At 34.6% G+C, this 24,643-nt stretch overlaps 2 long non-coding RNA genes across 5 annotated transcripts; one reads left to right on the top strand and one right to left on the bottom strand.

The window, feature by feature from the left end:
- Positions 1-13,589: 13,589 nt before the first annotated feature.
- LOC148780499 (uncharacterized) lies at positions 13,590-17,365 on the top strand. 4 transcript variants are annotated; one of them, XR_016041490.1, is made up of 3 exons: positions 13,590-13,902; positions 14,919-14,985; positions 15,241-17,365. It is a non-coding gene; the product is annotated as an uncharacterized LOC148780499 (long non-coding RNA). The 4 variants fall into 4 exon arrangements; XR_016041489.1 differs by having other exon boundaries at positions 15,072-17,365; XR_016041488.1 differs by having other exon boundaries at positions 15,060-17,365.
- Positions 14,772-15,523, bottom strand: LOC148780500 (uncharacterized). Its single transcript, XR_016041492.1, has 2 exons — positions 15,443-15,523; positions 14,772-15,390 (listed from the first exon to the last, which is right to left on the bottom strand). It is a non-coding gene; the product is annotated as an uncharacterized LOC148780500 (long non-coding RNA).
- Positions 17,366-24,643: the final 7,278 nt, after the last annotated feature.

Here is a 24,643-nt window from a genome sequence, read left to right as displayed (position 1 = left end):
TGTTTTCTATCATTTTGACAAAGATTGGGAAGTGTTTTGGCTATGAACACTTATTTTTACATATTTTTGGATTATTTCTAAGGTACCCTACGTCACAAATTGATTTTTTCATAAATAATTTCTTCACTACTTTTTAAACCTCATTTAGATGTATTTTATTTCATTTTACTTTAAATATATTTTTATATTTTAAGATTTTATATTTTTTATTTGTTAGCACTTTTTGGCCTGGGGCCTGTCCAACTCGAGCCAAATTATTCAAACTCGGCCCAACCGAGGACCGGGTTCTATTGAAAAGTCGTGCTTTCCTACTTGCTTATGAATTATTGAAGAGAGTTACGGCTCATTACGGGTTTGTTTGGATCCCTGGATTTTTCAAGTTTGGGAAAAGTCAATCTTGGAATTGAGATTTGCTGGAATTGATATTTCTTGGAATATGGTATATGTTATTTAGATCGCATCTTGTAGAAATCAAGAAAATACAAATTGCCTGTTTCGATTGCCTAGAATATCTTTTTCTTGGAAATACAAATCCTCTCTTTCTCTCTCTAAAATTTTTGAGACAGTTTATCTCTCTAAAAGTTTACTTCACTATTTTTCAAAAACTTAAAATTTGAAATAGTCACTTTAAAAAATTTGAAATAATTTCTCTCTCTAAAAATTTTATATATTTTCTCTCTAAAATTTGATATAATTTATCTCTCTAAACTTTTGAGATACTTTCTCTCTCTAATACTTAAATTTGAGATAGTTCCTCTATAAAACTTTTGAGATAGTTTCTCTCTCTAAACAATTTCAAGTATAAAATCTCTAAAATTTTAAAGTACTTCTCTATCTAATACTCAAAATTAGAGACAGTTTCGTTTTAAAAAATTTAAAATAGTTTCTCTCTCTAAAAACATTTAGGCACTTTCTCACTCTAAAATTTGATATAGTCACTCTCTCTAAAATTTTAAAATACTTTATCTCTCTCTAAAACTTAAATTTTGAGATAGTTTCTCACTCTAACATTTTCGAGTAATTTTTCTCTCTAAAGTTTTAATATATTTTCTCTTTCTAAAACTTAAAATTTGAGATAGTTTCTCAATCCAATTTTTTTTTAAATAGGTTCACTCTCTAAAAATTTTAGGTACTTTATCTAAAGGGAAAAGTTTATATATATCCGAGGCTCTAAAAAATCAAATTAGAGTCTACCTCAAAAATTTCATTAGAAGAAGTTGTTTTGATACTCAAATATCCTCAAATTGATCATCTCAATATCAAGATGCATGGACATAAGAAAAAGGTGGATTTCAAGTTGTATTTTGTAACGCATTTTTTGACTCTCAATTTTTAAGATTTTCAAGTTTTCATAGATTTGTTGATCTACACTATTTTGGAAGCATTAAACTTTATAAATAAAGATGAAAATATATTTTAAGGCTACCACAAAAATTTTCAGTATTGAAACCATATTTCTCGATACTAGTTTAATGTAGGCTCTAATTTGATTGTTTAGATCCTAGGTTCCATACAAACTGCACTCTTATCTAAAATTTGATATAGTTTCTATCTCTAAAGTTTTAAGATATTTTTTCTCTCTAAAACTTAAAATTTGAGATAGTTTCTCTCTCTAAAACTCTATCTCTAAAATTTTAATATGCTTTCTTTATCTAAAACTTAAAAGTTGAGATAGTTTCTCCATCTATTTTTTTAAAAATAGTTTCTCTCTCTAACAATTTTAGGTTCTTTCTCTATCTAAAATTTGATATAATTTATCTCTAAAGTTTTAAGATATTTTCTCTATCTAAAACTTAAAATTTGAGATGGTTTATCTCTCTAAAAAAAATCAAGTTGTTTCTCTATCTAAAATTTGAAATAATTTCTAGGGAAAATATCTACATACCCCCACTTTTTAGGTTTTATTTTATAATAGACCAAGGTTTAAAAGATATCTTGACGTATAAAAATTATATATTTTATTTCTTCTAACCCCTTGAACTAATTTATGCATGTTCTTTTAGGCCAAACAAATCTAAAAATACTCCTCCCAAACTTCTAGAGAGAGAAAATGGCTTCATGGAGGTCGAAGGTTACCGAGAGGAGAGAAAGAGGTGCTTGGAGAAACACGGGAGGAGAGAAAGACTGAGATGTAGGAAGAGAGAGAATGAAGAGAGAGAAAGGATTGAGTTTAGAAACAGCATGCCTTTTTCACATTTGTTTAGGTTAAAAATTAAGTTTAAAGTGGCCAGGGGGTTAGAAGATATCTTTTGAAAGCCTGGGTTTATCAAGAAATGAAACCTAAAAATAAGGGATATAGAGATATTTTTCCTTATTTTTTCTAATCTCTAAAATTTTAATATGCTCTCTCTCTAAAACTTAAAATTTGAGATAATTTCTCTCTCTAAATATTTTGAGATATTTCTCTCCAAAAGTTTTTAAGTAGTTTCTCTCTCTAAAATTTAATGCGGTCACTCTCTTTAAAATTTTAAGATACTTTCTCTCTCTAAAATTTAAGATTTGAGATAGTTTCTCTCTCTAAAATTTTAATATGATATCTCTAAAACTTTAAATTTGATATAGTTTCTCTCTCTAAAAATTTGAAATTGTTTATCTCTCTAAAACTTTTGTATATTTTCTCTCTCTAAACAATTTCGTATGCTTTATCTTTCTAAAATTTGATATAATTTCCATATCTAAAATTTCATATAGTTTATTTTGTTGTTCTCGGCAAGATGGGTCATTTCCATGAAATGTTAATTCCACCTATTTTGATGGAACTAATATTTATAAAATTAGGCTTAAAATGAGCATTCAAGAATCCCACAGAAATCTCATTTCTAACGGAAATATCAATTCTAAGCGAACCAAACACAATTGGCCCCGCTTTTCCAAGAAAAGTGACTTCTAAAATTCTGAATACAAGGAACCGGACGAGCCCTAAAGGCTAACAAGAGGAGTGTTCAATGAACATTTTCATTGCTCTACATCTCAAAAATAGAAAATACTTTAGGGGCCATTTGGATACCTGGAAATATATTTCCAAAAATACTTTTCTATGGAGATTACACATTTTTGGCATTTCGATCAAAATTTTGGGATAGAAAAGTATTTTTACTTAAAAATTATTTTCCTCATTTCAAGAATAAAGAAATTTGTATACTTGCCTTTACCCTCAGAAATTGATTCCCAATGAGATTTCTCTGTTACAGAGACACCCACTTTATAAAATACAATTAATATGACAAAACATGAGAGAAACTATCTCAAATTATAAGTTTTAGAGCGAGAGAAAATCTTAAAATTTTAGAGCGAGAAAATACATCTAATTTTAGAGAGAGAAACTACCTAAAAATTTTAAGAGAGAAAAACTATCTCAAAATTTTTATTGAGAAACTATTTTAAATTTTAAGTTTTAGATAGAGAAAATATCTTAAAATTTTATAGAGAAAAACAATAGCAAAGTTTAAAGAGATAAGTATCTAAAAACATTTTATAGAGAAAAACTATCTCAAATTTTTTAGAGAGAGAATATCTCAAATTTTAAGTTTTAAAGAGACAATGTACCTAAAACATTTTAGAGAGAAACTCAAAATTTTTAGAGAAATAAACTATCTTAAATTTTATGTTTTAGTGAGAGAAACTATCTCTAAATTTTTTGAGAGAGAAACTCTTTAAACTTAAAATTTTATATAGAGAAAGTGCCTAAAAATTATTAGAGAGAGAAACTATCTCAAATCTTAAGCTTTATAACGAGAGTACCTAAAAATTGTTAGAGAAAGAAACTATCTCAAAAATTTTAGAGTGACAAACTACCTCAAATTTTAACTTTTAGAGAGAGAAATCATCTCAAATTTTAAGTTTTTAAAGAGAGAAAATACTTTTTAGAGAGAAACAATCTCAAATTTTAAGGTTTAGAGAGAGAAACTATCTCAACTTTTGAAAGCGAAAAAACAATTCAAATTTTAAGATTTAGAGGGAGAAGATACTGTAAATTTTTTGGGAGAGAAACTATCTCAAAAGTTTTAGGGTAAGAAACGATATCAAATTTTAAGTTTTAGAGAGATACACCATTTCAATATTTTGTAGAGTGAGAAACTATCTTAAATTTTAAATTTCTGAGAAAGAAAGTACCTGAAATACTTATGGTTGGGCCATGATTTTCTGCGAGCCTAAAAAGGTCTTGGGACAGGGACTCGAGTTTAGTAGAGAATCCTCTCTCGGACAACTACACGTTGGACGTGTGGATAAGAGCCAATAGTGAGAGAATTTTAATAAGGCAAGTGAGGTGTAAAATATTTACCTTGCCTTTTGGTTTCATGGGACACGCCCAAGCCTCTTAGATCACTATCCTTGTTTTTTTTGTCTGCTTTTAAAACTCCTGTATGGTTAGCTTTCAGGCATCTCCTCCAATTAGGCTCAAATAAATAATAATACTGAATAATGAGCATGTGAAGAATAAATCAATGAAAAAGGTTGATAAAAAAATAGGCAGCCTTTCAGCGTCACCTCTCCTAAGGGGTATTATAGGATGACAGGAAAAAGGTACTCGATTTATGATTGGAGTACCTCGGAGGATTCAGGAGAATGGAGTCTTGAGGGTTGAACTCTCGGGAATCATTTCCGAAGAGTCCCCTTTTGCATAATGTCAAATGATGAAATGGGCAGCCTGTCGATGTCACCTCTCCTAAGAGGCATTACCGGAAGACTAGAGAAAGGTATTCGATTTATGATCGAAGTACCCCCGAGGATTCAGGAGATTGGAGTCTTGAAGGTTGAACCCTTGTGAATCGTTTTCGAAGAGCCCCCTTATGCATGATGTCAGATAATAATGATAACTGATTTTGTGCATTCATGAGTGGTGAGCGGTTATGAATGGTATGAGTAATACAAATGAGATGAGGGATCGTAAATGTGTGGTAGCAATATATGTTAGAACCCAATGTGGCAAGAGTTCGTTTAGAAAAGAAGATAGAGAAAAATAGATAAAGAGAAAAATAGGGCAGAAAGGAGGCCTTTCAAACTTTAGACATCTTTCTAGTGCCCTTCTCTAAGAGGGTAACCGGGAACGTCGAAAAGGTCCCTAGACATCGATCAAAGTCTAGAGCACCCTGGAGGATTCTAGGAGTCAAAAGTCCAAGGGAACAAGCCCAAGAGAATATGACTCTAAAGAGCCTCGTAGGGCACTCCCAAGCGAGAAAGGTAGATAGAACATGAAAGAGAAGAGATAGAAGAGAAAGGGAAAGAAATAAAATACAATAGGTTTTATAAAGAAAGTAGAATAGCTCTTAAGAAGTAAGAAAAAGATTTTAAAAAGAAAGGATAAAAATTTAGAAAAACAAGAGAGATAGAGTTTTGTATTATTATGGGAAAGAGTGGGGATGAAATATGGAGAGAGAGAGAGATAGATTTATGGAAGAGAAAGAGATGGAGAAGTGCGTGGGGAAAAAGAGAGATTAGCGGGTTAGAAGTGATATTTGCTTAGGGGAGAGAGTGAGATTTGCATGAAGAGAGAGATTTGAAAGAGAAAGAAAAGAATAAGAGGGAGAGAAAGGGGCAGCAGCCCTACTACTGCCCATGAGAGAGGGTGGGGTCGTAGGCCCAAGTGAGAGAGAGAGAAGGGAGAGAGAGAATAAGACCATGAGATGTGGAGAGAGAGAAAGTAATGGGTGAAACCAAAGGCCCAAGTGAGAGACAATGATTTATGGTAAAGGGAGAGAGAGGGTGATGAAAGAGAGAGAAAGGAAGCGTGGCTCCAAACAGGCTCGAGAGAAAATGAAAGATGAGAGAGAGAGGGAAATTGACAGTGGGAGAGAGTGATGAGAGAAAGAGAGAGGGGATTGATGGTGGTAGAGAGGGACTAAGATTTGGAGAGAGTGAGAGACTTATGGTGGGAGAGAGAGAGAAGAGGTGATTTGCGGTGAGAGAATATAAGATTTGGAGAAAGAGAGTGGTGGAAGAGAGAAAGAAAGTAAGAGAAGAGTGAGAGAGGGAAGATTTGGAGAAAGAGAGTAGAGGAAGAGCGAGTGAGGAGAAGGAGATGAGAGGGATTAGGGGGAGGAGAGAGAGAGGGTGGAAGATCGAGGGAAAGAAAGGAGGGGCAGCAGTCCTACTGATGTCCGTAGGGGAGAGAGATAGAAAGAAAGAAGGGAGAGAAAGCGAGATGAAATGAGAGGGAGTGAGAGAGAAAGTGACAGGAGAAGAGAGGGAGAAAGATAAATAGAGAGATAAGAATGGGAGAGAGAAAAAGAGGGAGTGAAAGAAAAGAGTGATAAGAGAAAGAAAGTAGAGAGAAAATAGAGAGAGAAAGTAAAGAGAGAAAGAAGGAAAAGAAAATAGAGAGAAAAAGAAAGATAATGAAGAGAAAAAAGAGAGAAGAGAAGATGAGAGAGAAAATTGACTGAATAACTATGCTCGAAGGATGGCTTGGGCCGAGCGGCTAGATGCACCCTCGATGGTCCCTTGAATGCTCTTGAAGGTGAGCCCGAACCTTAGGATGAGAGGCTAGGGTCTAGGTTTGGGTGTGAGTGAGCCTAGGTGGGTTAGGTTAAGTAGACCTAGCCATGGTGTATGGAAGGATAACTATATGATTAAGTGAGTATGGTGTATGAAATGGTGTAAGGTATGGTGTATGAATAGGTATAGTGTATGGAAGTCAGGAGTATAGGAGAGGGGTGTATGGAAATGAGGAGTATTGTATGGTGTAGGGTGTGTGGAAGTGAGGAGTGATGTATGGTGTAGTGTGCATGGAAGTGAGGAGTATGGGGGAGGTGTGTTTGCAAAGTTTTCTCTCTTATCTCTCTCAAGGGTGAAGGGTTTTCCACCAAGCTCAAGAGAACACTTTCTCTCGGTTAATTTCCTTCACTTCATTCAATTTTTCCAACCATTTTTCAAGAGTCATTACACAATGAGCATACATGAATATATAGACATCCACCAAAACATGGGTAGATGTTCAAAAGTAGACAAAATTTATTAAAAATACCGTTTTTTGAATAAAAAAGGCCTTTTCATTTTATGTAAAATATGACAAAAATACCCCCATACAATCTAGGAAATGACCAATTGGTCTTTTTCGAAAAAGGCATAAGCCATGAACATCATTTTGGGATCAATTTAGGGGCTTTTCGATGGCCGTTCAGATGATCTATCGTCATAGAAATGATATTCAATTTATGCACATCGTTTTGATATCCATTTTGATATCCAAATCACACTTTTTTATGGCAAAAAAAAGTTCCGGCTATCTGTGCGAACATGGAAACTTTCAATTCTTCTTTTAGGTCAATCCATCATGTTTCCGATAAATTTTTTCATCACAACTTGGATAGGATTCCATTACAGTCATTTTTGTAACAAAAATTATTAATTTTGATGGTCATTTAAACTTGCTCCCAATTTGAAAGGTTGTCGGAAAATGAGATTCTGGTGATCGGAGAACTTATCATTTTCATCTTGAAATTACGTGCAATCCAACCCTCCATCTTGTCTGAATTTTACCTCATAATGTTCATGTTCATCTCTCGCAATGTGCCCATTTTTTTGGTGATCCAATGCCGAGATTTCAAAATATGTCCTCTTGATCAAACACCTTTTTCTCTTTTCAAACCATTCATTTTCGAACCAAATTTCTCTCTTCAAATTCTTCTCATCCGCTCATCATCTCGTGACAAATTTTATATCAAAACGCTTGTGTCGATGAGACAAACCTTGCCCTAAAATTTTGGCTTGATCTGGGATGAGGGCCATTTGAAATTAAATCCTGAGCTTAAATGTAGTCATTTCCATAAATAGAAATTGTTTTTTTGTAGCCTCACCAGAATAATGTAAAACCTACCCATTTTGGGTAAGTTAGTTATAAGGAGGTCTAAAAGTGTCCGAATGGGCTAAAAATTGGTATCTAGAGGTTTTCGTACCCTCTGAATCCAATGAAAGTGGTTTGGTGTTCATTGGATGCTGTAAAAATTAAGGCTCTAGTTATAAGGTCTTTTTCAGAATGTTAGAAGCTGAATTTTCGAACGAGATTTTGTCATGATCGGTCTTAAACTTGTCGGATTATGAAGAAACTTGGCGAGGGTGAAGGCAACCCAAGCCACCATCTTACTTGTTTTGGGGTCAATTTGCCACTTTTAAAAAAATGACTTTTATTCTATCAATGCTTCCCTAGTCCATAAATTTTTTCCTTACCGATAGGACCAAGTTGCAACTAGATCCTTCCTTATTCGTGCCGGTGTTTGAATCAGTAAAAAATACCCTATAACAACTTGGAGAGAGAAACTATCTGAAAATTTATAAAGGGGAACACCATATCAAATTTTAAGTCTTAGAGACAGAAACTTTCTCACATTTTAAAGAGAAACTATATCAAAATTTTTAGAGAGAAAAACTATCTCAGATTTTAAGTTTTTATAGAGAAAAAGTACTTGAAAATTTTTAAAATGAGAAGTTATCTCAAAAGTTTTAGAGAGAAACTATTTCAAATTTTAAGTTTTAGAAAAATAATATTTTAAAAATTTAGAGTGCGATATTATATCAAATATTTGGGAGAGAAACTATCTATATGTTAATTTTTAAAGAGAGTAGGTACCTGAAAATATTTATATAGCACATATCTCAAAATTTTAGAAAGAGAAACTGTCTCAAAATTTTTACAGCGAGTAACTATATCAAATTTTAAGTTTTAGAAAGAGAAAGTACTTGAAAAATTTTAGATAGAGAAACTACCATGAAATTTTTAGAGAGATAAATTGTCTCAAATTTTAAGTTTTAGAGAATGAAAGTATCTTACAAATTTAGAGAGAGAAATTATATCAAATTTTAGAGAGAGAAACTGTCTCAAATTTTAAGTTCTAGCGAGAGAAAGTACTTAAAAATTTTGAGAGAGAAACAATCAAATTTTAAGATAGAAACTTTCTCAAATTTTATGTTTTAAAGAAAGAAAGTACTTTCAAAATCTTAGAAAGAGAGATGAACCATATTAACTTTTAGAGAGATAAACTACCTAAAAAATTTTAGAGAGAGAAACTATCTCAAAATATTTAGAGAGAGATAACCTATCTCATAATTTAAGTTTTAAAGAGAAGTATCTTAAAATTTTAGGGAGAGAAACTATATTAAATTTTAGAGAGAGAAAGTACTTGAAATTTTTAGAGAGAGAAACTATCTTAAAAAATTTAGAGAGAGAAAATATCTCAAATTTTAAATTTTAGAGAGAGAAAATATTTTAAAATTAGAAAGAAACTTTATCAAATTTTAGATAGAGAAACTACCTAAAAAATTTTTAGAGAGAAATTATCTCAAATTTAATGAAAAATTGACATTATGATGAATAATACAATCAAAAGTATTTTGTGCAAAAAAAACAGAGGAAAAAAGGCATTAAAATGTAATGCATCGATGTACTATCCAAACAACAAAAATCTATTTTATAAGAACTACTTTTGTCAAGAAATATATTTCAAAGGAAATAGATTTTTTTGGGTAATATTTTTTCATGGATTTAAACTGCCCTAAAGAAAAATGTTTTGATAGGGCTGTAGCGCTATCAAAATAAGTAAAGCCTCCACTCAAACACACCCAAAATTGCACCTCAAGCATAAAAAATCGTTCAAATCTATCATCTGAGCCTTGACAATTGTGGTTATAAATACAAAGTTAGGATTTCAAAATCTTAAAATAGTGCATATTGTAACACATTATGTAGACCGTTCATTACACCTTAAAAGTAAGTATTCATGTATCTGCAAGATCTTTACTATCTTTTTGAGCTTCAAATTCTGTTTTTTTAAAACAAAACCAAGAGCCTAGGCTAAGAAATTAAGATTTTTGTAAAACTTACCAACACATAGGGGGAAATTTTTTAAATTTCGAAAAATAGCTTGGTAAACAGATTAGGCCCATATAACCATGGAATTTTTTTTTTTTTTACTCGAACATGAGCTCGCCAAAAGCCTCCATTTGGGACCATTAGGACGAGAAATTATCAAGTACTTCCTCATCTGCAAGAGAAGTCAATCTAGGTTTTGCCCCGTGAAAGTGTTTGACAAACCATTGGAACATCCTATCAAGGATCAAGTTTGAGTGAGTACTCATGATCTTCCTATACCACATGGGAGGTTCCCCCTTAAAGGGTGTGTTGAAACATCCCCTTTAGGGCAATGTCGTAGGCAAGCACGGAAAGTAAGTTGGCTTGGACATGGGTGTCTAGGTCTCCCTTTCCCCAGAATTTGTACCTTCTAACTAAATCGTTTATGTAAGAGTGATCCAACTTGATACTTGGGTGCTTATGATGGATTGATGTGGCTGAACTTAAGTTGTATGAGCCTTTTCTAATGTTCGATGGATTGGTTGGCTGAGTTGTCCCATGGGCTGGAGTTGGGGGACTGACCAGGCTACTCGTGATGATTGTTGACCAAGCAGATAAGCATCTGGTGTTCGAAGAGTGTAAGCGTAACCGTGCTAAGCTATTGAGCAAGCCATGCATGATAGGGTGCTCACTAATTCTCGGGAATGACTATGACTTTCGGTGGGATTGGTCCCTATGAGTATTGTGTTTTGGTTGGGGTTCGATGAGATTGACCCCTATGAGTTGAACTAGATCTTTGTTTGATGGGTCTAGGATGTTTTGACCTGAAGGCTTGTGACTCGACCTGGATCCCTGATTAGATGCCCTACGACTCTAGTGGTTTGACTTTGTTTGATCACTGAAGTTAGACCTCTTGGCGGCAGTTAGCTAGAGCGCGTCTAGACTGACCAGGTTGATTCTCTACTAACTCCTAAACACATGCTACTGGTCTCATCCCTTGACTATTGAGCGTGATGCGAATCATGTAAACATAGTACCACAATTCGTAAGTGGTACTCGAGGGGAACTATGAGAGAATATAAAAAAATGGATATTTTCACATAATGCGAGAGAATATACTCTCTCTCAAGATCTGTAAGGGAATCTACCCTAAATGGATCTTTTCACATAATCAATTTTACATAATTTCAATCTCTCTTCATCTCATCCAACCTTTTCGACTTCTCTCTCTCCTGCCTATCTCCCTATTTCCTCTCAAGTCTATTCCCCTATTTCCTCTCACTGAAATCTTTATCCCCTTCCTAATCCATTCCCTAAAATCTTCCCACTTAACAAGTCATGTACTAAAGTTCTCCATCTTCCCTCTTAACAACTCACGCATCAAAATCCTCCCTCCTAACTTATCTGAGCCTCTTCTTATTCCAAAGAAAAATAAACAATAATACTTAAATTTTGAATTTTTTTTTTTTGTAAATTTTTTTCTTCGTCAGAGATCGTGTTGTTTAGTTGTAATTCCATGTACGTGGAGGTTTGACTTCCCACAATGGCGTCATAGGTCTGAGAGGCATGGTGCTGATGGATTGGTGTCGCGGATCCATACGAGGATAAACCACAAACTCAGTGGATGAGCTACACCACATCTAGGTTTGGTCATGGGACATTAGTTTTGGTTTTGAACTAACCTAGCCTAGTTTAATCTAAACAATCACCACACAAAAATGTTTGAAATGATTGACGTAATTTCTATTGGTGGAAAGTTCACAGGTGGGCTCTCTTTCTAATTCAACCTCATTCCTGTGCTCTCTCTCTCTCCTATTATGTCTCTTTTCTCATAGTTCCACATCTCTCTCTCTCCTAGTGTCTCTTTTCTCAAAGGTCCACATTTCTCTCAATCACTCAGAGAGAGAGAGAGAGAGTATCAATGGAGTTTCGAGATTCGGGGTATGAAGGATAGGAGAGGGAGGATTTTCCATCAATCATTTTGAATAAGGAAGATTTTGGTGAATCTTTGAAATGATTGGGCTATGCGGGTATGGAATTTATTATATGAACCTCGAATTAAACTCTTAGGTAATTATAAGTTTTGTTTTTTCTTGAGATTGAATATTGAGGTTAATCGTATTCTTCAAGTTTGTTTTCAGAGAGTAAGGGGACAATTATTGACTCTTGATGCCTGCCTGAAAGAGCAATGATCATATTTACTTGATTCAAAAGTGGGCTTATTCATTGGATGCTTGGAATATTGCTGTGTTCCAACATCTTCGAAATCAATGTGTTATGGGAGTGGATTGGGAGATTTGAATGGCTCTGATATCTCATATGTCTGAGTAAGGGTAAATAGAAATAAGTTCTTACATTTTCCAAAAAACATTCGTCTTTCAATTAATTATGAAGATTTCTTGATTGATGTATTAGTGGAAGGTTTGAATATGATGGAAAGTTGGCATAAGGAAACTTCTATTCCTATACATGACAATTTTAATGATCACATGGCTAGATATGGGAAGAAAAAGATCCATAATTTTAATAGAGCTGATAGATCTAACAGTTGAAACTAGAAGGGGAAACTTGCCATAGCAACTAGAAGGGGAAACTTGCCATAGCGGACAATTAGAGATCCAAGTTTCGAGGACATGAATGAACACATGGCGCAAAGGGAGTGAATTTGGGAGGAGTGTCGGTTTGCAAAAAAAAAAAAAAAAAATCAAACGTCCAAAAAATTTGGAAATTATTTATGCATGTACGAACAGATCACGAAACCCCCAATTTTCTAAATGGTGACCAGTTGGACGTATGCCACACTTCAAGTTCAAATTTGAATAAAGGATAACCAATAAGGCACATATGATATTAGTGCTAACTCAAAGGGAAAACATTCCGGCTCACATGCAAATGGAAGTCGGCATGACAGGGAGTTGATTGGCGAGATAGGAAATTCAAGAAAACAATCATTAAGGGATACTCATCCTCACCTAAAACCAGAGGATGTTCCTATAGCATAAAAGTTGAAACAATCACGAAGGGATACTCATCCTCACTAAGGAAAACAAGATACGACTGCTCGGGAAATTCAAAAAACAATCACTAAGGGATACTCATCCTCAACTAAAACCAGAGGATGTTCCTGTAGAAGAAAAGTTGAAACAACATTAGAATACACTAGAGGTCTGGATTTTGGGAACAAAATTGGAAATCGTTGTATTTTTCTTGACCATTTCTCGATCAATAGAGCATATAGATATACAGACATCGAGTGTGATTCTCAATAGAATGGCTGAAAGATTGTTGCCTTTTCGTGAGGTTGCTCACAAGAAAATGACTCGGATTCATCCAAGTATGGCTCCAGAAGAACAAGGTTTACCTATAGTTGTATTGGATGAAGAAGGAAACAATCATGAAATTTTATATCCACCACCCGAATATGTTTCTTTGTCGTTGGGGAAATATCTTGATTTCTAGTCCGAAGATAAAATTGATTTTGTGCCTCCTCCCCTCAATGAAATGGAACTTGATATTGGTGATATTGCTATGCCGAGAATGTTGCTTTTTCGTAAACCAAATCATCTAGTTCAAAATCAGAAGCATGGTTGCTGAGAACCCATTTTGAAACTGGTAAATTTTATAGATTTTTTGAATCCTTAGGACCACATTATTTCTATAAGTCCCTAAGCCATAGACCACCATAGTTCACGGTCCTTGTCTTGTGATCTAGTATCATGACAAATCATATGTTTTTAGTGGTTATCTATTCTACACTCTTTTTTAGGCTATAAAAATATATTAACGTGCCTCTTTTAAGGGTGAGGTGGTTAGCCCGGAAAAGAAGAGAGAGAGAGAGAGAGAAAAAAAAAACTGCGAAAAAGAGAGTCACTAGATAGAAAACTTGTGAGAAACCCTAAATTAGCAAACCTTAGCGAGAGACCCTATATTAGCAAACCCTAGCCATTAAACTTGCAACGTTAAGCTTAGATCAGATCCAAGAAAACCATCCAACCAACCCAAAGCTTGATCAACATTGAAGAGAGACACGGAGGATCAATGGTAGAAATCAAAGCTACGGTCCTGATACGGGTGAGGCCTCGAAGCCTTGGATTTGTTGGGTTAACTGGCCCAACTAGGTATTTTTCTCTTCCTCTTTTCCTTTTATTTTTTAGTTATTTTTACTAGATTTTATGATTTTATTTATATATCATTCAATATTTTATGTTTTTTTATCAACGATGGCTCTGCCATTGATTTGCCCACTTCTGAGTAAATCTGACATCAAATTAGAATTCAATTGACTCCACTCTCTATCACACTTAAAAAATCAATTTGTGTTTTGGATCTGGTCAAATCTCATCTTGAGATCGTTTTGATTTGCATCGTGAACAATTTGATGCCCACTATAGGGCATTTTGAGCTAGATCCATGTATGAAAAAAACATAACCAAAAAAAAAAGTGAAAAAGTCCTAGATCTCCTTTTATGGGAAATTTTTCTTTTGAAAAAAAAATGAAATAAATAAAATAATAAGAAAGCAAAAAAAAATAAAAAAAAATTGGGGCTCGAAGTTCTCTGGAGTATAAGCTTTGTAGCTTCGTCTTTTTTCGCTTTATTAGGATTCTCACTCTTTACTGTCTTTCTAACTTCTCTATTTGCATTCTCTTGGCATCCTATCGTGTACCTATCTCTATACCCTCAATTCCTTTTTACGGACTTAGGTCTTTTTTTCCTTGTAATTTTCTAGTGTTATGTTTTTTTTTTTGGCTGGAAATCCTCAGATCACAATGTTTCTCTTTTATTTTCATCGCCTTTGAACTTTTGTGATTATTTTTTTTTATGGAGAAGAGGAACATACGCAGAGAGAAGGGAGTGTGTAGATATTTTCTTTTGGGATTCTTACTTTAGGTTCTTGGGTTTTTTTTTTTTTTTTAGCTTGCTGTTGTCTTCTTTTCTTTCCTCATAAAAAAAAAAAGTTAATAATTTATAGAAACACCTTCTATGCCTTTTGCACTCAGGTCTCCTTGTTGTGTGTTAGTTTTTCTTTATGATGTTAAGAGATAGAGCTTTTGGGTAAGAGATAGAGCTTTCTTTTGGAATTTTTTCTGAAATCAGCAGCTTTCTTTTGGCTAAATAATTGTGGCGATTTACAGATCTCTCTCTCTCTGCTCTTTCTCACTCTTAATTCTTGGTTCGAGATAGTGGATCTTGTGCTGGCTGGTAATTCCCTCTCCTCTAACTCCATTTCTATTCTTTTATATTGTGTCTTATTCCGATTGTTTTATTTGTGAAAGATAAATTTTTAGGGGTCTTCTGGTTTCAAGGAAAATGCCTAACCCTAGACTGCATGGTCTCTGGATGTCTCCTGTTCAAAGGATTTTTCTTCATTGTTTCTTGATGTTTTCTCTGTTTGTTTGGATCTCTATTGTTGCTTAGCTAATTTATTTCCACTGCTTTTTGTAAATTCTACACTAGGAGTAAAGCAAGGGCATATGGCTCTGTGTTGCTTTGGGTTCTTGCTTTGGTTCATCTGATTAATGGGTCAAATCTCTGGACAAGTCTGAAACCACCGTGAAACTACACTCTGGGCTGCCTCAGAACTCACTAGGAGGACCCAAGTACTACCTGAAACCTTGTTGTAGAGACCTTGGAACTCACTAGGAGGACCAAGTACTACCTGAACCCTAGCTGCTTCAGGCAAAGAATATTGCATCGCTGGGGCAGACCACTCTAGCAAAAATCTACGCATTGTTGGCTCAGTTCTGTCCCCTGATTTCTCCTACCCTCAAGGATCCTATTCCAGTTCATTTTCAAATACTTTTATGCTTTCTTTTATTTTATAATTGTACATTTATACATATGTATATATGTATGTATATATATGGCAAAATCTGAGGTGTATGTATATATATGGCAAAATCTGAGGTTAGCCCACTAGCTAACGCTACAGTGGTCGGGCTAACACTGTAGTGGGCAACTAGCCCAAAGGCCGAAATTGAATATGGGCCGATCCAATGATCACGATTGCATTTGGTTGTTAATTTTTAATTTTTTTTATACAAATCCAAATGACTTGAAATTTTAATCGTATATTTTTTACAATAGAAAAATTTAATAGAAATATCAAAAAATAATTTACAAAAAGTAAATCGATCAAAATGCCTCTAAAACTTTTCAGAGGTATTTTGATCAATTTATCTCATGCAAAAAGAATTTAATATTTTTATTAGATGTGCCTAGATGATAAGAATGGACGTCTAAAATTTCATATTATATGGATTTGTAAAAAAAAATATATTGTAAAATGAGGTCGTGACCGTTAGATCGACCCAGATTTAATTTGGGTCATTGAGCTAACACTTTAGTGGGATAATCTCAGCATTTTCTATATATATATAAGGATTCAACCTTCAACAATCCAATCAAGGCGCACCTTAAAATTTTATCATAACATATAATTTTGTTATAAAAAATTCTTAGTATTATCGTAAAATCTATTTTCATACCTAATTAGAAAATTATAAATTCCAAAAATGGTTAAAATCAAGTAGATCTATAAATGTATGAAAATCTTGAAAATGGACGGTCTAGATAACGTGTTGCAATATGCACTATTTTCAGAATTCAAAAACTTCTTTTTTTTCATATTCATACATCTCAATGTCGAGATGATCGATTAAAAGGTTTTTTCAACATTAAAACAACATTTTCGATAGATTTTTTAGGTGCATATATGATTCTACATTTTAAGGTTGCAACCTTTTATATATATATATACATGTGTATTTGTGTGTATATACTTGCACACATATACATACATTCATACATACCTATATGTTAGTAATATTTTATTTAGATAGAATACTTTTTTAGTTGATTATTATGTGCTTAACATGAATTTCCACCCACTCACAAGAGTGGTCTTTTCCAAACCTCTCGCACACACAGGCTGGTTTATTCGAGAAACCATCTCAAGGTCTCGAAAACCCTAAAAAATGGCATTAAAGTCGTGAAGCAAACCTAGCTCCTAGGAGTCAGGATGGTGGGCACCTATGCATCCTTAAGGTGAGCACTCCACAATTTTCGAGCCCAACAACACCACACAGTAGTAGGACCAAAGCTCTACCTTAAATAGTAAACTTGGATCTATGTGGGTGTATCTAGACTTTAGCTACAATTTAGTCTTTACATTAGTTAGGAAACCCACCTATGAACTTTTCTTTTTGACAAGAGTAATGAATGTTATTAGAAATAAAAGTAATTAGAAAAAAAATTAAAGTAACAAAGTAGATACAATCAGGGAGTCCAACTGAACTCATTTATTGGCTACATCTTCGGCAATGCTATTTGCTTCTCCATAGACATGATGAAAGGCAACAAGAACATCTGAAGATAACTCTAGCATTTTGTATAGTAAGGTTAAAAGCCTCGAATGAGGTCTTGACAAGCCTTTACACCAATTAATAACATTGTGAGAGTCTCCTTCAATGATCAAATTATTCTCCATACCTATCTCCCTATATATCAGCAGTCCTTAAAGCAAAGATGCAAATTTCGCATGATTAGCATAAACCACCCCACAAGACCCAATATAACAAAATATTATCTGACCTTCATGATTGTGGCATACACCCCCAACTCTTGAAGTCACAAGATTTCCAAAAGAAAAGTAATCAAAATTTAATTTCATATAACCCATCGCTAGTGGATTCCAAATACACCGTGGCTTAACCTTCATAGATCTTAGCAAAACCAATTTATCAAAGTTTTGTTCAACATTGCTCCTTGAAATCCCCCAACCTGTCTTCGTAATACTAGACCAACTCCATGCAATAAAATTAATTTTGCTTTGTAATTCATCCATTCCTATAGCGACGCCATGAAAGATACGCCTATTCCTTTCCCGCCATATTCCCAGATCAGAGCATCCCTCAATATATCCCATAACAAACTGTCCATCTTTGGAAGCCCAGGAATCTTCATTTGACTTATTAAAGGCTATCTGTGGTATGGAATATTATTACCATATAACTGTATCCTCAAGATATTAATTACATTGCCTATATACGTTTCATTTATGGTGTTGGACGATGCAGAAACTAGGGGGTGCCTTTAATATTTCATACCACAGATAGCCCTTCTTTAATACCCACCTCATTAACCTTAGCCATAAGAAGTGAACTTCTACGAAAAACATCCATATATAACCATTTAAAAGAAATATAGGAGGCCCATTTAGAATGTCAAAACAATACAGAATCCTCATTTCCAACTACCCATCTCAAATAAGAAAGAACAAAACTCTGCATAGAAGTTATCGCCCTCCACATATAAGATTCTTCTCCCCTTTGTCCACAAGCGATAATAAGATTACAAGGGTCCAAACTATATTTAGCTTGAAGTACATCCTTCCACAAACACTTATCATTTTGCATTGTACGTCACCACCATTTCACTAGCAAAGCTTTATTTACAAATATTAATTTTCTAATTCCCAAACTCCCTTCAATTTTTGGAGTACATATTTTGACCAGATGATATTTCTTAACATCCTTAATAGGGCCCCATTAGAAATTCTTCACTAACTTCTCCAGTTGTTTAATAATATCACCTGGTATGCTTAATAATGACATCTAGTAGATAGGCAAATTAGGCAGGGATAACTTTATCAAAGTAACTCTACCCTCAAGAGATAAGTGTTTCGCCTTCCAAATATTTAAGTTCTGGCTTTCCCTCTTAATAATTGGATCCAATACGGCCTTTAGTAACTTGCAATATATAGAGGCATTCCCAAGTATGTAATTGGAAAACATCTTACATTTCAAAATCAGAGCAAGATAATTGACCACTACATCTTGGCATCCCACACCAATTATTAAAGCTTTTTCAAAATTAACTTTGAGGCCCAAAGAAAATTCGTAGTATCTAATAAACCTTCTAATAATCATGATCTGATCTACATCTGCCCCACAAAATAAAATGGTATCATCAACATATTGTAAGTGAGAGATAGTAGGCCCCTTATTATTCACTCGAAATCCACAAAAACCATGACGATGAGCCACATTGTTAACCATCAAACTGAAGGCCTCACCAACAAGAGTGAATAGGAAAGGGAAGAGAGGATGCCCTTGCCTAACACTTCTTGTGGCTTTAACGAAGCGTTGGGGACCACCATTTACCATAATGAAAAAGTGAGCAGTTGAAAGACACTTAGAAATCTCTTTCCTCCAATTCAAACAAAAACTTATTTTGTGCAGGACTTCAGAATTCCCCATTCCATTCTATTATAAGCCTTCTCCATATCCAGTATGATAATTACCCCCCGCAAGCCACTTTCTACTCTTACATGAATATATTTTGTGCTATCAATACACCATCTATTATCATTCTCCCCTTAATAAATGCAGATTGATTACCATATATAACTATAGGAAGTACACTTTTCAGTCTCTCTGCTAAGACATTAGATATAATATTGTATAAGCTGGTTAACATGCTCATTAGCCGAATATCATTAATTCCAGCAATCGCTGAAATTAATTCCTTTATTCAATTTACTACTCTACATAAATTTATTGACCATTGATAAAAGCTCACCCTTCAGTAATATCCAGAACTTATGGAAAAATAATAAAGGAAATCCATCAGGTCTTGGTGCTTTATTACTCGGAAGTGCAAAGATTGCATTCTTAAATTCCTCCATTTCAACCCTCTCTTATAAATCGTATGCAAAATCTTGAGAGAGAACTTTAAAAGGAGCACCCTCTAAATTAACTCGACATAGTTGTTCACTACAAAAGGATTTTGGAAAATGGTTAACAAATTCATTTTCCCAGGCAATATTATCATATTGGTCCACCCCATCAAAAGAGATACCAAAAACATTATTTTGTTGACGACGAGCATTAGCAATAGAGTGAATGAATTTTGTATTTAAATCCCCTTCTTTCAACCATTTCACTCTAGATCTCTGCCTCCAATAAATTTTATCCTTTTTCATTAAATCATGCATATTATTAATAGGACTTTCTCTATCATTTGCCAATTCATCATCAAGATAACTAATACGACTCACTGTCTCTTCAATTCTATGTTGAAAGTAAAATTTTGCCTCCTCCTTCCATTGAAGTAACTTTTTCTTAATAATCATTAATTTTTGGATACCTTTATGCCCAATCCATCCTCTTACAGCAATACTAACCCGTGTATCTCAAGCCATACAACATCCAATCTAAATGGTCTATGCTTAGTACAAATGTACTCAGTTTTAAGAATAATTGCTATATGGTCAGAAGAAAATTAACCCACAACATTAGCTTTTGCTAATGAAAATAAATTTTCCCAGGAACTTGAAACAAGAAACCTATCCAACTTACTCATAACAAGATTGGTGACATTATTATTAGATCAATAAACTCTGCTCTATTCAAAGGTAACTTTATAAGTTCATTATGCTAAATAAAGCTATTAAAAATACTCATTGAGGAATTTATAGGATTATTTGAGGTGGATTCATTAGACCAACGTACAAAATTAAAATCTCCCCCCCAGACATATTGGTAAACGACAATGAGAAATTAAACCAGATAATTTTGAAATAAAAGCAGTTTTAAGAGCAATATCATTTGGATCATAAACATTTACTAATAACCATCTAAATTAACAAAAAGGTGCTTTCAAAATGATACCAATAAGTCTATCCCTCAAAATAACATCAACAACATTCAAAGTAGAAGTATCCAAAATACACCAGAGACCCCCAGGAGATCATATTGCATCTATACCTACAAAATGGCTAGAATCCCTTCCCTAAATGGAATACACAGACTTTACCTTTGGGCTTGGAAGCTTTGTTTCTTGAAGCATTAAGATATATGACCACTCCTTCTTGAGAAAAAAGAACATCTCCTTTTTGCGCATGCTTCCCAAGCCACGCACGTTCCAACTAAGTATTTTCATTACCTTTAGAGCACTGCCCAACCTTGGATCAACATAATTTGCAGTAAATGCTAGGCCAATGCAAGCTTTTGACTTCGCGCCAAGATGAGCAGAATGTCCCTGTTCGGCTTTCTTTTTGTCATTGCTCACCACCGTCTCATTAATCGTATCTTATATAGCAGCAGATATAAGTAGATCATTGTGTAACTCATTCTGTTCTCCTCCATATTTCTTTCTTAGAGCATCAAGCACCAACGACAGATCATCACCAAAATCAACACCCATAAGTTTAAAAATTCCTCATACGCCTGATCCATATTAGAATACTAAGGAGCAACAGTCTCTACAATATTGTTCACAATGCAGATCGGGACAATCTCAAGATGAGATTCGACCAGTTCCTAACCACAAACTGATTTTTTTAAGAATGATAGAGAGTAGGGTCAATCGAATTCTAATCTGAGGTTAGATCTAATAAGAAATGAGCAGAATTACTCTCAGATCAGTGACAGAAACAACGTTGATCCAAAAGCATGAAATATTGAATGAAAAGTGAATAAAATCCTAAATATAACAAAAATAACTAAAAAAATTAGAGGAAAAGAGGATAAGAAAAATACTTCGCTGGGCCAGTTGGCCTGGCAAACTCGAGGTCTCACCCATATCAGGATTACAGTTTTGATTTGTGTCGTGGATCTTTTATGTCTCTTTTCAATGTTTACCAAGCCTTAGCTTGGTTGAATGGTTTTTTTGGATCTGATTTAAGCTGAAGGTTGTAGGTTTGATGGCGAGGGTTTGCCAATTTAGGTTTTCTGACTAGGGTTTGCTAATCTAGGGTTTCTCACAAGCTTTCGCTTTGGTGTCTCTCTGTTTCCCAGCTTTTTTTCTCTCTCTCTCTCCTTTCATAGGCTAACCAACTTCCCCCTAAAAGAGGCGCATTAATAATTTTTTATAGACTCAAAAGGGGTGTCGAATGGATAACTACTAAAAACATAAGATTTGCCAGGATATTGGATCACAGGATGGGGACCATGGACTATGATGGTCTATGGTTTAGGGTCTACAAAAATAATGTTGTCCTAAGGGTTCAGAAAACACATGGAATTTACCAGTTCAAAATGGGGTGTCTACAGTTGCCCCTCTTTGGCACTCCTTGTCCTTCGAGGAACAGGTAGGTGGCAAAGAAGTAGTTACTACAGACATTTTAAATTTCGTTCTAACGTTTTGTGGTCAATGAGCACACCAACTATCCCTTCAAGACATTGCGCTCCCTGTTCACCCACCTAGGGCATTTTCATCATTGGGTTTTAGGCATAAAATGTTCTGGTGATTTATGCAAGTTTGGAACTCCAATTAGATTTTCTAGTCATGCCACTTAACTTCAGGGGTTTTCACAATTTCAAATATTTATACCTGGCATTTTTTATGATTTTCTTTAGGGTTTCTTAGGATTTCAAAGGCTTTACCTATTTGAGAAAAGATTTTCTTGGTCAATTTTGAAGAGAGAGATGAGGCGGCAACGTGATAGCATCATGTACAGGTGTCCAAGCTCTGTCATTTTAAAAGACATTTTAGAAATTTTGAAAATAAGGAGAGATTTGAAATAAAACCCGGTGCATGGATAGATTACGATTTTAACATAGAAATTAACGTTTTTTAAAACACAAGACATATAGTGAGCATTTTTAAAAAGGAAAAGATATTTTAAAAATGAATTTTTAGTTAGTAGTTTGAGCTCCTACAATAATAGCCCTCTAAGCTGTTTAACGTCATGCAGCGATTGACAGATACACCCGACCCTTTACGTCATACGGTGCTAGATAGACACACCCGACCTTTTACCTCATACAGGGTTAGATAGATACACCTGATCTTTTATGTGATACGGAGCTAGATATCTGTTGAATAAACCCTACCTTTAACGTCATACGAGGTTAGATGGATACACTCGATCCTTTACGTCATACAGGGCCAAGCGTTTTCTGATTACACCAGACTTTTAACATCATACTGGGTTAAACATTTTTGAATGACTTATCATTTGAAATTAATTGGAAATTTAGGCTCATGCAATCATCAAGTATTCATTCACATTCCAACCTCGACTCTTGTATTTCGATTCAAATGAGAGTTCTCTGGAGTTTTTTAATAGAAAAGATTCTTGGAGAATGCATGATACTCCCTTGAGTGCTCAGAATATCATTGAATTTCCATTTTCGTTCCTCCACCACCTACCTATCAAAGTCTAGTTGATCGAGGTCCTTGACCATGTTCTATCAAGCTAATGCTCATTGATTTTTTTTTTCTTTTTTTTTTTATATCATTTTGACTTAAGAAAATGATTTTAGATAAGAGATGAAAAGACATGACTTTTTTTTTTTTTTTGTCTCCCCGGGGTCCCTTTCGGGTGTTCAGCCCGATAGCCTTTTTTTCAATGCTTGGGGTTATTTTCGGTTCGGATTTTCAAACCAACGAATTTCTTTTTTTATTTAGTTTTCATCGCCTCAGGGTCCCTTTCGGGTGTTCAGCCCGGTTGCATTTTTTCCAATGTTTGGGGTTCTTTTCGGATTTTCAGCTCAACGAATTTTTTTATTTATTTATTTTTGAAGAAGAAGACGACGACGAAGGAAGAGGAGGATGATGAAGAAGAAGAGTCAATGATTTTTTTTTTTTTTTTTGTGGCAATTATCCCTAAGATTATATAGGAATTCGATCATCTTTCCCTACTCTAGGTGGCAGAGAGGTTTTAATATTGGTTACCTTCTTATTTCCCTTATCTCAGGTTGGCATCCAATATCTCTTTGACAATGGTCGTCGAATTCCCCTTGGACCTGTCCATTAAACGACTCCACTTGAACTTTGATTTTGGGACTAAGAATTATTCTTAGTTTCCTAATCTCTCAATCTTTTGCGTGGACGGATAAGCTCATCAGGTTTTCCCTATTAATAAGATAATTTATGTTACTCATTAGGTGTTAATGCCTTTTGAAGTATGAGGCGTGAATGCCTCATTTGGTTTATTGCAAGGGGTGAGTGATCACCCAACTCCTTTTCGATTGTCTTTTTGAGTTAGGATTTTGTATTTCTTTTCAAGAGTTAATTTCGTATTAAGCTCTTTCTCAGTGAGTAAGCTCGGGTGAGACTCTCGCACAAGAAGAGTGGCTGAGTTAACATTTCATGACCTTACAGCATGTTAGGAGTTAACAAACAAGGAATGAATCTCATTAACTACCCCTATCATGCCCTCTTTATGGCCCCTATTGAGTAGTTTGATGGGATTCCCCTTGCAGGGCTTTTTATTATGTTAGGAACTTATTCATCATGAGATAAAATTTCTTGATATTGGGGTGTCCCAGTTATCAGAGTTGTGCTCATGTCGTTAATGATTTCCAGAGAGCTAGCCTCTTGAGGAGAAAACATGGTTGGATTTTCAATATCCATTTTCTTATCCCAGATTGATGGATCATTTAGGAAATCTTGCGAAGGTGGTTCGGGAGGTCCCCTTAGAACTTTTAGAAGGTCATCATTCCTTAGTAGTTCTAGTTTACGATGTGAGAAGTTTTTTTCAAAATTTGTTCTTTTCTTTCCTCTTGGATAATTATCACTGAGATAGCCTTGTCTTCGTGATTCGAGAATCATTAGTTTTGGAGCTCCTTGAGGGTTTAATTCACCATCCTACATGTGTGGGTCATCTTATATCAAATTCACTTGTAATGATGGGCTAAAAGGATCATCAATTAGAGTGAATGCCCTTCGCATGAAAGTCTGCATACTCCATGTGTTTGATTAAGTTTTAGTCTCTTCTCGTGGTAGGTTTGCAGAAGGGTAGCGTTTATCGATCAAGTTCACTTCTCCTTCTTGAGAGGATTCCTCACCAATTGAGGCCTCATTTTCTTCTTCTTGTGGAGGGTCGAGTATCATTACGTTATGAAAAAGT

This window comes from Amborella trichopoda, chromosome 9, assembly GCF_054954075.1.
Source record: "Amborella trichopoda isolate Santa Cruz 75 chromosome 9, AtrichopodaSantaCruz75HAP2 v2.0, whole genome shotgun sequence".
Taxonomy (NCBI): Eukaryota; Viridiplantae; Streptophyta; class Magnoliopsida; order Amborellales; family Amborellaceae; genus Amborella; species Amborella trichopoda.
The sequence above is the reverse complement of the archived record's forward strand: the minus strand, read 5'-3'. Positions and strand labels throughout refer to the sequence as shown.